General features: G+C 31.9%; 1 protein-coding gene across 4 annotated transcripts in view; it reads left to right on the forward strand.

Moving 5' to 3' along the window:
• The window catches only part of hts (adducin 1-like protein hts), a 138,365-nt gene that overhangs the window by 43,575 nt on the left and 75,187 nt on the right, over positions 1-19,603 (forward strand). For 2 of the 4 annotated variants that reach the window (XM_076394155.1, XM_076394158.1), the window contains exon 2: positions 1,467-1,516. The exons of the other annotated variants lie outside the window; for them this stretch is intronic. The gene's annotated coding sequence lies outside the window, so the exon portion shown is untranslated. The remainder of the gene's footprint in view (positions 1-1,466; positions 1,517-19,603) is intronic. 4 annotated transcript variants of the gene reach the window in all.

A 19,603-nucleotide genomic window follows, 5' to 3' on the forward strand; every position in this document is an offset into this window, starting at 1 on the left:
GTATCTTTAATAAGATCGCATCAAGTTTAGACATTTATTTTGCAGATATATTACAGTTTATGAACTAATATTTTAAAGTAATTTATTTGGAATAAAATTTAGTTATCCTATAATTTTTGCAATATATTCATTGGTCATATTTAAACGTTCATATTGTTTAAGTGTTAATTAATGCTATTTTTGACTGTTGTTAATATTTGGTTAAAGCTAGACCATCGTCTCTAAAGCTTGGGGTTGTTAACTTAACTAGAATTTTTTAAAAACATTTTGATAGTAATTAAAATAACAGGTCAATTGAGAAGTCCCCGGCCTGTCTCATAGATGGCGCTACTAGAATTAAATCCATATGTTTTTTTAGCTAGCCCTAACCCTTAAAAGGTACGTGTATAAATTTGACAGCAGTCGTATCATTAGTTTGTGAATTGTAATATTTTGAGTGAAGCAAATTTTGTTATTGTGAAAAAATGGATATAAAAGAATTTCGCGTGTTGATAAACTATTGCTTTTTGAAGGGAAAAATACAGTTAAAGCAACAGCTTGGCTTGATGCCGAGTTTCCGGATACTGCCCCAGGAATTAACCATCAAGTATTGGTATGCTAAGTTTAGACGTGGTGAAATGAGCACCGAAGACGATGAACGCAGTGGATGCCCAAAAAAGGTTGTTACCGACGAAAACATTTAAAAAATCCACGAAATTATTTTGAATGACCGTAAATTGAAATTGAATGAAATAGCAGACACTCTAGAGATATCAAGCGTAATAAAAACGAGTTTTTGCGTTGATATGTGACAATGGATGAAACATGGCTCCATCATTTCACTTCGAAGTCCAATCGACAGTCATTCGAGTGGACTGCACACGATGAACCCACTCCAAAGCGTGGGAAAACGCAACAGTCGGCTGGCAAGGTTATGACGTTTTTTTTGGGATGCAGATGGAATAATTTTCATTGACTACCTTGAAAAAGGAAGGATCATGAACAGCGACTATTACATAGGGTTATTGGACCGTTTAAAGGATGAAATCGTCGAAAAACATCCATAAATTGGGATTGGAATTGCTTCCTCATCCACCGTATTCTCCAGATCTAGACCCCATCGACTATTTCCTGTTCTCAGATCTCAAAAGAATGCTCTCTGGAAAGGAATTTTTAGGTGATCGCCAAAACTGAGGCCTATTTTGAAGCAAAAGATAAGTCGTACTACAATAATTGTATCGAAAAGTTGGGGGGTCCCTATAATCAGTGTATCCCTTGAAGGGAATTATGTTGAATAAAAGAAATAATTTTGCCAAAAAATGTGTTTTACTATGGTAGGCCGGGGACTTTTCAATTGACATGTTATTATAAGATCTCATTGTTATATACATTTTTGCTATTCTATGGATCGCGAATCCAAGCTTGAGAATCTATATAGAATAAATAATTGAAATATAAGATTTATTAATTTATGTTAATATTTTCAGGATTTTCGTGATACTGCAGAAGACAATATTAAGGATTGCGATTAAGTCAGGTATGAATTTTTAAACATTATATACAATATATAAATTAACTTGCTGAATATTTGTGAATTACTTGAATATGTATGAAATTAATGTCAAGTATTTGTATTTCTATAATATAACCAAATGCATTTCTAATTTTATCGTTATTAACATATCAGCAAAGTATAAATTTATATTGGGTCTTTAGATCGGTCTTCGATTGTATTAACTCGCCAGAACTGTGGGTTGAAACATATGTTCATAATAGCCTATTATAAGTTCTCATACCTTGAATATGTTTGTTAATTTTGAAAAAATGCCTATAAAAACTTGAACATTATTTTGACGGAGAGAAGTACTGAGTTATTAAGTCAAAAAACACTGTGGTTTCAATTCCATTTCAATGTAAACAAAATTATTGTTTCTACACACATGTGATGAGTCCATCTCAGTCTGGCTTAAGCAACATAAACCGTTTTTTCACATATCTAGGGCCATATCAGTCCCGCTATATAACAGTGTCGCAGCTGAAGCTGTAAGGTCACAAAAGATGAATTGAAGATGCTCGACGACCGCAAGCCATTTTTTAGGAGAGGGATGTTACGTGATACGACCTGTACTATCCGACCTACCTGATAAACGAGGGAGACGGGTTGGTCTGTTTTTACCCTCAGTGTTGCTTCGTATCAATGTTCAACTCTTCTTTCCGTTAGATAAAATAATATTTTCAAGTAACTTAATAGATCTTGTTTTCTAAACACTTGTTTTTTCGCATATGAAAATTTATATATAATATTATATTTATAATTTATAATAATATTTTATAGTATAAACACAACAATCATAAAAGGATGGTATATTAAAATCTAAAAGTTTCGTGGCGACACTGAAAATAGATATTTTTATTTTTGACATACGTACTATACATAACGCCTTCCTGCTATCATATATCGGATCGATAAACCACCTTCCATGCTTTTAATTTTTTCAGTGCGCCATCCGGTGATGATGAGTAACTAATAACGAGGGACCTTCTGTACGCGCCGCGTCGAGGTCAACGACATTCGGCCAACATTATTCGGGCCCATTTTCGTTTTTATTTTGTTCTATCCACTGCATTGTTGCAGCGACGCCTTTCGAAAATGATCGAACTTCGCCTCTATTCTCGAATCCCGTAGGCAGCAGGATCGCGGGAACTGGTTCTCTCCTTTCGAAAGTCTAGACCCGCACGATTATTTTTTTTGTTTTTGTTTCAGCGATAATTAGAACCGTACCCGACACGATTTTTTTGGCCGGTTTTTGCGTTCGCTTTAGTCGTTTCAAAGTAGTTTTACTGCTTGAGTATACCACGGGACGATTAAATTGTATCTTATGAATATTTATTAATATGAAGAAAAGACGGTTTGGTATTCTAATTTTGTTTCATATGATCTGATCTTCGATTAACTGCTTCTTGGCTTCGCAGATCTTATCCACATAGACAGTTCGTCATTAATAGAATTACATAGTATAGTGATGTTTCTGATATACGTTACGTTTGATGATTTGAGCACTTCTGAACGTTGACAAGGTCGGCCAGAATTCTTGAAAAGAGCATCAGCCTTTCTTGACAGACAATTAATTAGCTTTGAATTGAACATTCGCACATAAGATATAACATGCGAAAGGGTTTAGAAAATAAAAATTATTTTATTTGAAAATATTATTTTGAAGCTCACCATTCAGGTAATCAAAAAAAAACCCAGGGATATACGTGATCATTATTCTGTTTAGACAGCTTTTAGTTTTTTAAAATTATGTTTGAGCATGGCCTGTATCTTCGACAGCCAGTGTGCCTTTGAAGATCTTTGAAATTGCACTGTTTCTACCCACATTTCCATGGTATCCCTCTACGAAAGGAGTTTCCAAATTTTTGTAACTCCATTTTACAATAGTCTACGGCTAAGAAACCCTGAACTGCCAGCTTCTGTTCAAATTCCAATAAACTATGCTAATTCACAGCAACTTTAATCCGCCTTTGGTGTTACACCTTAAACTGTGATGCACCTGTCTACTAGGGGTATTTTACAAATTTTAAATGTTTCTTAGTTATAATAGTTTATGGCTAGAGGCGTTGAGCGCCTTCTATAATACACACTTATGTGCAATACACCTTTTGTGATCTTACATCTTTAACTGTTGTAAATTTGGCTGAACTTCACTTATCTACACCAAGAAACGCTTTGAGTAACTGCGAAGCGATTGCCAATCCAACATCAATCTGTTCTCTTTTCTTGATAATTAATTTGATTGCGGTTGAATTAATTTAACAGGGGTCAGCCTTATAATTCCCCCGGAACCTTAACGACTGCGCTAGTTAAAATACGTGAAAGAATTTATTAGATATTAGAATTAGAAGATATTAGAAGAATTTATTAGAAAACAGACCCCTCGGTCTCACTCGTTCACTTTTCAGGTAGTAATAGTAACAGATAGTCATATTATTAAGTGCTTGCATGAATCTTCGTGTTTTGTTCACTTTAAAAAGGCATTTATTGAAACAAATTGGTAAAATAAATATTAAAATATTTTCCATTATTTTCGACAATTTTTTCCCATATTTCTGGCAACATGGCAATGCAGGGTTTAAAAGTTGATATTCGTTCTTCTTCGACATTTCCAAACTGTGTACCTGTCTGAAAAACTGACAATCAGAAGGCCTTGTGTTTGGCAAGTACGCTGAGTACTGCTGGTTTTTTCAGTCCAGCTGTAATAGTGCGTGCTTCACAACTCTTGCAAAGAGTGGTCGAATATTGTCATGCGAGAGATTTATTTTGTGCCTTACAGGTAATTTTTGCAAAATTACGTTATTAATTCGTTTATCGATAGACATCTGCATTAACCGTTTCATTATGTTTTAATAGCTCATAATACAGTACACCTCTTCTGAACTTAATATATGCATAGCAAGATTTTATAGCCATATATATTCCGAATGGGATGCTTTGAAATTAATCTGCGATGTTGGAACGGTTCGAAATGACATTTTCAGTCAATTCTTGTGGTAGCCATTTTTCTTTGTTTGGGTCTTTTCCATCGCATATAAATATCATAAAAGTGCCTGGAAACTGTCGATAACTACTGACCAGTCTGAAAGTCGGAGATGAGATTTCGTGTAATAATTCCTGCCATTCATTTGCTTGGAACTTCTTTGGTCTTCCAGATCATTTTTTTGTTATTAATATCATAATCACCACTTAAAAACCGTTGAAACCAAAACCGAAAATTGGGATATACATATAGCAAAATTAATGATGTCGAAAATTCAGTTTTAAACGTTTTATAATTGGCATGTCTAAATCTTGATTAAATCAATAATAGTAAAAGGAAGACTATTGTTCTACGTAGAAAAATGTGAGAACTATCAAAACACATGTAGTCACCAAACAACTTCTTATATTCTCCGTTGTTATCAGATAATTTCGGTTAATTTAGTTTCTACTGTTGACAGACGATTCGCATTTCTATTGACATTTTATAATAAGCGATTGGAACATGATAATGAAGAAGATGATTTTTTTAAAGGATTGACTTCATTATATTTGATTATATATTATATATTTTTTACTTTAATTAAAATTCCAATTATTGTGTACTGAATCTGGAGAAGGTTATGCAGTCTCCGTCTATAGAAACACGAAGTCTGGACTTCTATAAATAGTTAACTGCTTAAATACGATACTGCTGCTGAAAGTTTAGTGTTGTTGAAGTAACGAAGTTACCTGAGGCATATTGCCTGAAAGATTGGTATCAATTTTAAGTAATGCACTTAACTGGAGAATTGATTGAAAAACTGTCATTGTACTATCGGCTCTACTATAACTGTTTATTTTCGTTGATATTCATATTATCCTTTTAAGATTCATTTCTATCGAGGCTATAGCTTGACGTAGCATATGATTTTTGGGATAATGGCATATAATGAGCAATTTGGCACTCAAATGCTATCAGGAAGATGGGGAAGGAATTAAGACGAATGCGTGAATTCTGCATTTGCTTCGAGTATTCATTTGTTCTGTTACAAATATGTTATACTTATTTAAGTAGCTTCTAAAAGGCTCTAAATGTATTGGGAAACATGTTGACCAATTTGTGTATCCCGGTTCATGAATCATATATTAGGTGCATAGATTAATTGAAGACAGTTTTTTTTGCCAACAATCAAATTCTCCGACTTCAAATTTAATCCATTCAACGCCTAACAATAAAAATATTATGGCTGAAATAGTTAATACTAAAATATTTCATTTTGTCTCATTATCGTTAATACGGTACCGAAAGAAAAGTACAGATAGTTAACCATTTTATTACAGATAGATAGATAGATAGATAGCTATTTAGTTTAAATGCATAATAAACTAAAATCTAAACATTAATGTTTATAATGGAATGGAAAATAATGTTGTGTTTTTTTGAATGCATTAAAAACTTCTTACACATGCATCACCAAGATGTAAGGCCACCAAAGGCAGAAGTTTCTATGAATTAAGCTTTTTGATTGTATACTCTCTGGTTACCAAATTTCCTTAAACTGAACGTGAAGCCATTGAAATAATATTATTTGGTCAACTCCAGCGGTATGATTATTATATTGCCATATTATATTGATTTTATTGCAATTGTTATTTCTAGTGAATAATAAAATATCGTGAACAAAAATGTTATCGTCAACAGTCTTGTTACACGTTCTTAATCAGGCAGGTGGACACTAAGTTTTAAAAAATGCAGGTATATTTTTTAGATATTTTTTTAAATACACAACAAAATAAAATCTAAACACTAATACGGCTATTAATACGGTGTCGTTTAATGGGTTCGCATGTTACTAAACTTCCCATAACATCATCTACAAATAGCCCCACATAAACGAGCCTCGGACGATCACCGTCAATATAAACATTATCCCGTTAATAGTAACTTATAAAAGTAAATTCTAAAATATTATTTCAGCTGCTGCAGGCCGAATCATAATTTCCTCGACGTTTATTACGCTATAATGGGCAAAATATGGTTTTTAAGTGGAACTTTTCTGAAAAAATTGCCACGAAACGCGATTTACCGACGTTATCATTCAATTAAAGTAGCCTATCAACTTTTTCTGTTTGCGATAAAACTTTTTTGTTGTTCATTCTCCGTTTTTTTTTCTTGATATAACAAAACTTAAAACCAGGTATATATCTAGTAAGAATGTGTAATCAGTCCTGTAGAATCTTGGTGCTCCTACTATAGATTTCTCATGATTTTCTTCTGTAAAACTTGTATTTGTATTATAGTTTTCTCGGAACATCCCCATAATTGAATTCAGTATACCCAAATAGGTTTCAATACTTGCTTGTTTAATAGCAATCTATTATGTACCGATAATTGCGATTTTCTTCCAATTAAGCAACACATTTTCCTATATTTTAATTCCAGTTCTTTTCTTTTCTTTTTTACGTCTTCCTTCCAGCGAAGTTTTGTATCAAGATTTATTCTGAGATACTTAGCGTTATTATTGTATGGATGTTTGTATGTATGTATGAAATAATATTCATTAATTTTTATGTTCCAGTTTGTGTTTAATTATTTATATTGTCACTTGTCTGACGTAATTTTCGCGTGGCTTCTTCGCTATTCTCTCCGACAGCAAGAATCGCAGGGTTATTTATAAATATAGTCATCGTACTATTTTCCATTCGTAGTGTATGTGTAGAGTATTAAGAATTCACCCCAATACACTACCTTGTGATACACCTGCTTAAGCTTCTTTTATTGTAGAGTAAGCTTCTTCTCTTCTTGTTTAACTCTAAACATTCTGGCTGTGATGTAAGATTTCAGTAGTTCAGTGTGTTGTTTCTGTATTTTATGGACAACGTCCCCATGCCATACCTTATAGAAGGCTTGTGCTACATCTGGGAATATTGCTGAACATAACTTTTGACCTTCATATGCTTTTTCAATTACATCTATTATTTTATACAACTGGGCAGTTGCCATGCGTTTTCTAATAAACCCAAACTCATGTATAAATTTCCAAAAAAACAATTTTTGTCTCTATAATATGAGCGTCTAATGACACAACCCAGTGAGTTTTATTAAGATTAGAATTTTATGCACTCTAATACTCTCAATAGGGATGTTTTTTTGACATCAGTATTTTAAAAATCTCGATATTTTCTATTCTGATTATATATGTTATATGCTTATATTCTGAAGAACTACATTCTGAGGAACTACATATAAATTATATCGATTTAATGAAATATCTTTTGGAAAAAATATCAATATATCGAATATAAAGAATAGGGCAATTTTTTCTCATAATTTTATTTCTCAGGCTCAGTTGTCAAACATTATGTAGAAATTCTTCATTGCAGATATATCGAGTTAAATTAAATTTGTTTTCGAGTAAAGTACTTTTACTAATCTGTACCCACTTGTAATATTTATTTAGACATATTTTAATGTCTCTATTTTACCAACGAGGGTTTATCTGGACTGGACTGGATTACTTGTTGAATTTTCTACTGTTACTTATAAGGACATTTACAATTACAAATCACAAACATAAAGTACATCCATGCTCCAGCAAGATTCGAACCCGCGACAATCACAACAGTAGAAGGACCGTTTTGTCGGCTTAACCACTGTGTTACCAAGCCGGCTCGTCTAGTAGTTCAGCCCACATTAACTAGGGATGGCGAAAAATATCGATTTATCGATATTTTTGGCAGATATTTTTTCTCATTAACACACCATTTTGGCATATATATTGATTGTTTTTAAATAAAATATCGATCTTTTGAAGCAGAGTATCGAACGTTTTTGAGATTTTTTTTCGAAGCCTTTATATTAATATTTTTAAAATATATAAGTATAGTTTGATATATTTTTCTCGCCGTCTGACATCCCTAGCATGAACTAAAAGATTTACAAATGTACCTTCTGTTGCTAAAGTTATTTTTCACGAAACAGTGTGATCTAAAATGTCGAAAAAACGAAAACTTGTGGACTCCAGCTTTGAAAAGTAAAATTGATATTGAATTGAATTTTTACTACATAGCTCCAAACACTGACAAACTGTAAACTCACAAAATAGTATATTGTTGGGTGCCATTCTGTGTTATCGAATTGACATTTTAACAAAGGATAGTCTACTGTTAACATTTAATTAATGAAGCTCTGGCCGATTAGTTGCAATATTTTTCGGAAAGGTTCCAAATAAGGGAAGTACTTTTAAATTTTTATTTTTATTCGAATGACTAGATACAGTAAACAGAAATGTGCGAAGTAGAATGATGAAGGGATGTCTTGAGGGACCACTGGAACTATACCACCTACTACTGCTAAATTAAAATCAGATACAGCATTCGATTGTTTTCGTAGAATTACTACATTAACTTAAAGAAAGCGGTGGATCTGCAAAGGTTCTTATAATCATTTGAAAGTTATAAGAAAATCTGTTTAAGTAATGAGAAGTTGCAACTGATATATAATTAACAATTGTTTTTAAGATAAGTTATCGAATCAATCAGACACTTCATTTAAGAACATTTAATCATTGTTCAATATCTTCGTTCAATCCAAAACTTTATATCATACAACCTCTATAAGACAAATTTATAAATAAACCATTTGTTGTACATTAATTTTCGTATTGAAAAAGTTTTACCATTTAAACAATTTTGAGAACTTCAAAACTTTTATATTTCGGGATTTAAGTTTTGAAAATAATATTTGATTGACATAAAATATTGTGAATACTTAAATGAGTAGAAAAATGATTTAAATAAATGTAATAATGTTATTGATTAATTTAAGAGAACACGGCTTATTGTTATTTGACAATTATTAATTAATTCGTTGTATTTAGTGAGAATACCTAAATATGGAGATTCGCGTCATCATATGCTTTAATTGGTGCAATAAACGTTAGTTATTATTGGGCGAAAAAACTTTAGAACAAAATGTTTTATAGATCTCTCCGATGCGTTGTTATAGAAAAAGCATCATAAACTGCGTCATATATACGTCAGTATCTATTTTTCTTTTACTTAAATTTAAAATGACTCAAGAATGTTAAAAAGTATTTATTCTGGATTTAGAGCTTTATTGTGGATTGTTCTGAGTCAACATTTTTATGGTAAGTCGAAATCAACCAACTGGCGAGTAAACAGCGTGGAGTCAGCTAAGCCTAATTAATTATGTGATTGAAATAATTACTCCTTGTTAGATTTTATCAATGGAATTCGAATCCATGGCGCCTTAATAGCGAAGTGAACTTGTTTACCACTCTACCCACTACTCTATCGCACCGGATGCAATTTATTTTGTACACATTTTTCTGGCATTAATCACGCTTCCCATGAATATCGAATATTTTACATTTTAAGCTATCCTATCATTCGAAAATCGTTTATTTCTTTTAACGCCATCAAAATTAAATGTTTAACGTTTAAATATAACGAGTTTAAGCACCTATCCCGTTAATTAGCTGGGAGGTAGTAGCGAGTTTATCCTGTTTAAAAGGACGGAAAGGGTCCCTAACACGTAATTAATTAATCTAATTAACCCAGTTCGAGACAAGGCGGACTATAGGAAGGTGTAGCCCAAATGTATTCGGATCTCTTATACGATATAAATGTTAATTATGAAACAAGAACGTTAACGTTGTTGAAAAATTACGTCTAATTTGGTAATAATAACAAGCGGATATTGTTCCATTCCGTTTTCATTGATATTTTCACCTGTTGTGCTGAATATACCGTTGAGCATTGTATACAGGATGTAATATAATTAAATGAACACTACACGCACGCGATTCTTTTTCTTCATCGTAGCATACAATGAGCTATTTTTCATTCAGTTAGTATTTTAATTTACCACTAGTTCCTAGAGCCCTGGACACTGAATATTCTGTTTTGTTCTAAAAAATCTGCTACCCAAGCCGATCAAACACTTTTAGAAACTTATGGTGATACTGCTCCGCCATATCGCAATTGTCGATTCTACTTTAAATGACTTGAAGCATCAATATTCGGAGAAGAATTGCAATAACTTGGGTAGATTGATATGAATTTTGAAATTTGTTTAAAATCAGATATGGCTTGTTTGCCAATAGGCTTTGGTTATAATATATTTTCCAGCGTTCACCTTATTTTCTTGTAAATATTATTTTTTGGTTTCTTATACATATTTGCGTTTTAATTTAAATACAAATGACGAAAATATAAAAGCTAATTTTGTGCCTTCGCTTTCGAGTTTAAAATTGTTTTGTTTCGAGTAAATTTTCCTAAGAAGGTATTTAACAGTAGGTTCAGTGATTCTTTTACATAGCTTAACCTTTAAACACGATTTTTTTAAGAAAAGCGGCTTTGAACTTTTTCTAATGCTCCGTCTGGGTAATCAGCTTTGGCTATGGTATCAAGAAAATTCCACATATCATCATTAACTTATTATCTTCATATTAACGAAGGGAGTAGCTGAACCAAAGCCGTTAGGTTTAATTAAACATCTAAGAGAACATCTTTCTGAAAAAATATATATGGAATGTGGTGTTCGTTAATTTTTTAACGATTTACTTAATGAAAATGCATTGCAATTAAACATATACGAAGACCTCCTCTCTAACTATTTTACCACCCAAACATTTTTTCATATTGAGAAAGGGGAAGTAATTTGAGAAATATAAATATTTTAGGGAGCAGGGCTAAGACACTTTCCCATTAATCAAAAAAGCCCTATAAATTAATTTTACAGGATTTACAATAGGTGGTTTTTACTGTGAAATAAATCGCATCGGGTACATTCGTAACCAACTTCATGTTGAATCCTCACTGGTACGACATTTCAGTATGTGTAATTTAGTCGAAGTGTGATCAAAAGTTTTAGTAAATTGCATTTGCTGAAAGTTCACTTTTTATTTCAATTTGAAGAAAAAGGCGGTTTATGCAACCATCAATTTCAAAAAGTGGATGCTAATTTCGATCTTTTAACAGTGGCGATTTTGACACCGAAGACAAATAACGTTCTGTAAAGCCTAAAATATTTGAGGACGAGGATTTGAAGAAATGACATACTCGATGAAACCATGTGTTATATTTCAGCGTCACAAATCTCGACCACATATTGCAAAACCGACCAAAACACAATTGGAATTATTAAAATGTGAAGTACTACCGCATCCGCAATATTCTTCAGACATTGTTCCATCTGATTACTACTTGTTCAACTATATTACAGGTCAATTGAAAAGTCCCCGGCCTACCATAGTTAAACACATTTTTTGGCAAAATTAGTTTTTTTTATTCAATATAATTCCCTTCAACGGTGATACACGGATTATAGCAACCCTCCAACTTTTCGATACCATTTTTGTAGTACGATTTGTCCTTTGCTTCAAAATAGGCCTCAGTTTCGGCGATCACCTCTTCATTCGACGAAAATGTCTTCCTAGCGAGCATTCTTTTGAAATCTGAGGGCATGAAATGGTCCCTGGGGGCCAGATCTGGAGAATACGGTGAAAATTATTTCATGTGCATCCCAAAATACAGACGTCATAACCTTGCCAGTCTACTGTTGCGTTTTCCCACGCTTTGGAGCGAGTTCATCGTATGCAGTCCACTCGGATGACTGTCGATTAGACTTCGAAGTGAAATGATGAAGCCATGTTTCATCTATTGTCACATATCAACGCAAAAACTCGTTTTTATTACGCTTGATATCTCTAGAGTGTCTGCTATTTCATTCACTTTCAATTTACGGTCATTCAAAATCATTTCGTGGATTTTTTAAAATGTTTTCGTCGGTAAGAACCTCTTTTGGGCGTCCACTGCGTTCACCGTCTTCCGTGCTCATTTCACCACGTCTAAACTTAGCATATCAATCCTTGATGGTTGATTTTCCTGATGCAGTGTCCGGAAACTCGGCATCAAGCCAAGTTTTTGCTTCAACTGTATTTTTTCCCTTCAAAAAGCAATATTTTATCAACACGCGAAATTCCCTTTTATCAATTTTTTTTCACAATAGCAAAAGTTACTTCACTAAAAATGCTATAATTCACAAACTAATAATCCGACAGCTGTCAAATTTATACATGGATCTTTTGAGGGTTAGGGCTCACTAAAAACATCTATGTGTCAGGCCGGGGACTTTTCAATTGATCCATTATGTGTCGTGACCTGTCTGTGCAGTGCTTCGCGTTTTATGAGGATAACAAAAAATGGGTTAATTCGTGGATAGCTTCAAAAGGTACATCGTTTTTTCGAAATGGAATTCGTAAATGGCCAGAAAAATGGGAAAAAGTAGCGGCTCTCGATGGACAATACTTTGAATAAAATGCATTGTACAAATTTTTCACAATAAAACTTCCCTAATAACACCCTTTAATACTGATAAAATAGTTCCAATAAATCAATTAAAAGTGCCTGATAACTAATGAAACATCTTAATATTAATTTATTTTATTTCAAAAAATGTTACTGATTTATTATCGGACTCGACTCGAATACATTAAAACAAATATCCGTACCGTACTTGTCTCTATAATCTAGCAACGTTAATCGCAAGACGCATTTCCTGTGTTTCCGCCATTTATTTCACCTCCATCCAACAAATTAAACATGAATCTGCACTCGCTCAGCCGAACGCCCCGCGGCTTTCAGCGGGAAATTGCCAACCCCACGTTTAATTCGGCCGCTTCGTCTCACTCGATGGAATTTTCAAGCGAGGAAGTTCGTCAGGGAACGACAAAGAAATCGTTTAAAACGTTCTTTGTCTCCGAACTCTTCACCTTGCCCTTGCCTGGTTGTGTTTTTTTAATTAGGGTCTAACGACGTCGGTGTTACCGTGTTAATATTACGTACAGTTAGTTACTACAATCGCATTGTTTTGAGCTTGCCGGTTTCAGATGGAACAATTATTCGGTTCAGGTTGCGTTTGAAACTGTGAATTGTTTGGAATTAGGGTTGAAGCAACAATTGAAAACTTTAAGTGAGACTGGTTTGAATTATTTATGTGTTCATGACATTTCTTAAAAGGTTAGATTTTATATTAATGTGTCTGTACATTGTATTAATTTATATATTATAATATTATATTATATATTAGATCATGAATGACATAAAAGATTTTATCATTGATGATAATTTCAAAACTGATAAAGAAAAATTTATATAACATCTTTATTAGATACGCTTAGTATAATCTTAATTTACAATTAATTTATTACTACTTTTCCTATGTACTTGAATTAATTAACAAGCAAGACGAGTGCGAGAAAATACCTCAGTATGTATTCCTCAATTATAAAATTATAATTATTTATTAATTATTAACTTATAGCTATAGTTTACACTAAATGTATACACTTTATATAAGTTCGTATAGATTTGTTCGCTTGAATCTCCTTCTGCGCGCTGTCCACCAGTTATATTGCTTCCACCTTAGTATGATTTAGTAATCTTCTTTCGTGTTTCAAGGCGAAATCTTGGATGACTTCGCAAATCCATTTGATTTCCAGGTTATCGTGCAGTTCTTCTTTGGTTACATAGCGATAGGCATTGGTAATCAATCGGGGAACCTTGTTTTGACAGCGTTGTATGACTAGTTTATTTGAATTTTTAGTGCAACCCCATATTTGCATCCCATAGGTCCAAATTGGCTTTATAATTGTATTATAGATCCACCTCTTTGATTTTAGATTATGATTTAGTTGAGAGTATCTTCCTACTAACCAGTATAGTTGTTTTATTTTGGTTCTAATGTGTTTTGCTTTTTGTCTAACGTGATACTTCCAATTTAATCTACCGTCAAGATGGATTCCATGGTATTTAGCCGATTCTGCTTGAGGAATCGGGCGTTCATTGAGTGATATAATTAAGTTTTTATTATTTTGCCTCAATGCAAAATTAACCTGGACAGATTTGGAGCTATTAAGTTGAATTTTCCAATCTTTCGCCCATTTGTAGATTTTGTTGACTGCCATTTGCACATTTTCTATTGCCCTGGATATACCTTTTGCCATAATAATTGTGTCGTCAGCAAAAGTTCCAAGTAGTGTTTCTTTTGTTGTTGGAATGTCAGCAGTGTAGAGCAGATACAGGAGAGTTTTTAAGACGCTACCTTGTGGAACTCCAGCCGAAATAGTTTTAAATGTCGAGAACGCCATTTCGTGCGATACTCTAAATTTTCTTCCGAATAAATATGACTCCAGCAATTGACAATAGTTAAGCGGTATCTATTTGGTCATCTTAGAAATTAATCCCATACTTATTACTGCATGAAGATATAATTTATCTAAGTTTTGACATTAACTGCAATCTATCAAATCACAATGTCATGTTTTATATTAACTTCAAATATCAACGCGTTGCTGCTAACCACTCAAATTACAGATGTTTTAATAAAAAGTTCATACTAATAAAGTTCATACACAGTTATTATTAAAAACTAATTTTAATAAAAATGTTTTAAGATTATATATATATATATATATATATATATATATATATATATATATATATATATATATATATATACATACATGGATTTATCTGGACTGGGCCTCAAGATTAAGCCTACCGACTGGCGAGTGACCAACTTTAGAAATCATCCCAGAACACACCCGGTCTTACCCAGTCTGGTTGCTGGCGTGATTGGGATTATATTCCTTTTATTTTACACTCTTGCCTAAAACAATCACGAACATAAATTTACGACCATGCCCCAGCAGTAGGAAAACCGTCCTATCGCCTTTACCACTGCGCCACCAAGCCGGCTATTTCAAGACTTCAAACTACATATTGCATTTCCGTTTGGTTTTTTATTCACTGTAACACAAAACAGATGACCTATGAGTTAGAGTTCTAGGCGCGTTTATAGTTGTATGCCCTGGAGGCCTAATCCACCAAATTAACATTTGTATATCCAAGTAATATATCTTACTTTCATTAGAAAGCATATTTATCTTTTATGCTTACTTGTATCCTTCGTAAAATCATTTTGATATAACTGTATTTCTCCTTCGTTTTTCCCGTTAACACCTATTTACATCTCTCTGGTATTATCTAAATTGGCAGCATTGAATCGTATCATATTCAGAAAGTTTCATTCAAAAGAATAACTAAACTTCTTATTTCTAACATTTGTTCACAATCATTTGTCAATTTCTTTTTCAATATGTCCGATCGAGTTCATCCAAACCGAAGGTGTTATTACTCATTCCTGTTTCTAGCATTAAGTACAATATATCTCCAATGAATTGTTAATAAATGTTATTACTAATAAAACCTAATCGGTTGTTATTCCAGCATTTACCTTTTTCCATCAACTTTTGTTGTCATAACATTATTTTTAATAATCATCTTGCCATGTGTGCCCATCGACTATATTGGTTCCATTCTGAAATATTCATGTCTCATCTAAGTACATAAATTCAAATAAGTCTTCCTTTATTTTATTATATTATTTTATTATACAATTTTATTTTAAAAATTGTATTCTTTTAAAAGCAATATCCGCAAGTTCCATTAGACTTCTTCGATACTTTTGAGACCAACAATATCCTTCGAAATAATTGAATTAAATTATGCTGGTATTGAAAAACTTCTCACTGTCATACATTTCATATATTTGATCTCTGATAGAGCTAATATCAAGCTGATGTTGATTATATTTTTCATTTTTTGGGATATTCCAGTGACTGTGTCTATACTAATATTAAGTGCAGCGGGAATACGCTAAATAATATTTTCACTAAAAATCACCTCTCTAACGAATTTTACTGGCAAGAGGGTGCCTCCATTATTTAGTTCCTGTTGAAATTAACGGATTAGAGACGCAATCTGTCCTGTCTTTCTTCGGAATTTTCATTCAGAATAATAATAAACTGCGATTTGAAATTTATCAAAACAAGCAAAGCATTAAAATAACGTTGGCCTGTTTATTACCTCTTATCACCATTGTTTTGAAGAATTTTGCATACGTCTGACAAACAGGCGACTTTAGCAGGCTAATTCGGTTACACATTCGTATTTATCAGACAGCATTGTGTCTCTTTTTAACTAGAATAAAATGAAAAGGAAAGTATTGATTGATTCTGATTCTATACGAATTTACAAATTGTGGCAGTCAGTACTTTAAACATCCTGGTGACGTATGTACAAAGTAACTTTGGATAGACTATAGATATAATAATGTAAAATGTTATTTTCTAAATAGATTAGCCCTAATTTGATAAAGGGATTATTACTTTCAACATACATCTTTAATTAATTACCATTAATTCTGACAACCTATCGTTTTTGGTTTAACGTATATAAATTTGGTTATCATAATAGTCACACACATTGATCTTTAGGATTTATTTAATGTACTGAAGTTAGTATAAACAAAACACCAAAAAACAACTGAAGTACAAACTCACTACAAAGGATTGTAAATTAGTTAAATAGGATAAAAGATATCAGTATTTTAATATTAAGAGAAAAAATCCATTAAATATACATTTTAGTTTTATTATTATTGACTACTACTGTTGGATGAATAGTCGAAACATGTTTATATAATCTGGTGTCAAATTAAATGAAATTACAGAATTTATTACATATTTAATTTAATTTATTAAAAGCTGAATATAACGAAATCATATATTTTCACATCGCATAACACGCAACTATTATACAGTATTAATAATAAATGATATGAGAAGGTAGTGCGGAAGGTGTGGGAGACCTTAATGGTCAATTGTAACATCATCACGATGGCGCAGTCACTTAGATGATGAAATTCCGATTAAAGCCATTAGATTTTTTACTGTCCATAATTTTTCTGAAGATACGAATCTTGAAGCAAATCTGTGTAATATATTTTATATACATTGATCTATTTTTTAATATTTTTATGACCTGAATATTTTCTTATTATATTTATATTTAAACTTATTTTTAATGATTGAATTTTACTCAAATCACGGCATCACATTACTAAACGTCATTTATGGAATTTGTTCAATTCTCTACTGACAAAATGTTGTTGGCAGTTACTATGAACTGTTTAAGAATCTCGAATCTTCAACCAATAGTTTAAATTTTCTGACCATTATTTACATTTTTTTACTTGTTACTTTTATTTTTATTGAACTATAAAATAAGGTTTTCCTTAAGTAAATTTGTTTAGAACAAAAATAATTTTTAGTGATAAGAACTAGTTTGTTTTTTATTCTATTATAAACTGAATATTAATACTATTGTTAATTAGATAATATATTAAGATTGTTTAATATTTTCTTTGAAATGTTCAGGATATGAATATATTTCGCTCTACGAGATTTATGACTAAAACATTCGAAAACATCGACTATTGACTATTTGTTAGTGTTGTTTCGAATTTTGTTCCCGCATTTTTTATTTAAGGAGTGACTATTCAGAAAATGTATTTCAAATCAGTGTTACCTACTGAGATTATACATTTATTTTATCAGTAAAATCAGATGGGTGAAAAATGTTAGAACCCCTATAGTATTCAGATTAAAAGTTGATTGAGGCTTATGTTAAAACCTTTCTATTCTGTTGTATGTGTTGTAATTTTGTTGAAGTTATATAGAATATTTGTTATGGTAATGAGAATTGTTATAAAAAATAGTATAGGTGTGGGAAAAGTTATTGCCAATCATGAAATCTTCTTGACGTTATTTGTGATATTTGCATTTTGCCGATCCTTTCTTATTTCTATTGTTTTAACCTGTTGACAACCTTGGAATATCTAGGCGAATATACATAATATAAACATTATGTTATGTGATAAAAATGCTCATAATACAAAAATAGGGGTTCAATATAAAAAAATGTGAATGTGAAATCATGTCAGTGGCTTCTAGATTAAAACACGAACTATAGGATATATATCGATATTTTTGAAAAAGAAATTGTTCGTTATTGATTTTGCCGATATATTGATTTTTTAAAACATTTTAATAAACCATTGAAGTCAAACTAAAATCGATTCCGAAAACTTAATTTTATCGATACTTTTTAAATTGTTAAAAAAATATCGATATTTTTTTGGGTCAGTATATCAATATTTTTAATTACTTATATTAAATTGGGACATTTCATTTACGTTAATTACATAATATTTTACACTTGAAATTGTTTGTCACGGTATGTAAAATAATGTAAAATTGTGTTAGTTATAGGAGAATAAGAAACCATGACCACACATAATATTTCAAGCTAGTTAAATTGCATTTTGATGGTTTGAAAGATTTAAGGGTAGAATAGAAATTGTTCGTGCGGCATACAGTGAAATATCAGTAAGCAATTATTGCTAAAGCAATATACAATACCATGTAATATTAAAGTAGTTAATAGAACAAAGTATTTTGATTACTTTGCATTCTATTCTGCATCACATATCGGTTGTATTAAAATGCGCAGAATTTTATTTTATGATACTGCAGCGATATTCCTTGTTGTGTCTTTAGATATAAAAGAGTCATTATTATTGTTTATGCTAAGTATAATTCATGATATTTGATATTCGTCAGTTTAAAAGGAAGCTTTGATATCCTTGCTATTATTAAAAGCTATAATAGAATAATAAGTTGACATTAGTAGAAGATAAGTAATATATTCTATAAAATCTATAAGGAGTTAAGTTCGGACTATTTGGGAACCAAATTCAAAATATCGGGTTAAAAGTCTCAAGTCCTGGGTTCGAATCATTCAATCGTTCAACTTCTGTTTGTGATTGTCTATAAACTGGGTGTAAAACCTGATAAGCAGCAAAGTCACACCAATCACTAAGCTGGATAAAACCATATGTTTCTCGCTAGTTAGCTAGATTCATAACGAGATCCTTCGGTCTACGAAGTTGTGAAAATGTGTATAGATGAAAACAGAAACTTATTTTATATCAAAACTTTACCAGATGTACCGTAAAATCATTAGTTTTTTTTTGTTTTGGAAGAACTACATAATTGTCGAGAAAATGGAAAAATACTGGCCATTTTATTCTATACATCTTGCCCACTTTTCGGGCACCATCCATCGAGCCACTTTAAAACTTCTTCGAAATTACTGCGATAACTTGGTAGTTGG

The sequence above is a fragment of the Rhynchophorus ferrugineus genome, unplaced genomic scaffold (genome assembly GCF_030347505.1).
Source record: "Rhynchophorus ferrugineus isolate W39M unplaced genomic scaffold, kcgeb_rfMv2 rfM2, whole genome shotgun sequence".
Classification (NCBI taxonomy): domain Eukaryota; kingdom Metazoa; phylum Arthropoda; class Insecta; order Coleoptera; family Curculionidae; genus Rhynchophorus; species Rhynchophorus ferrugineus.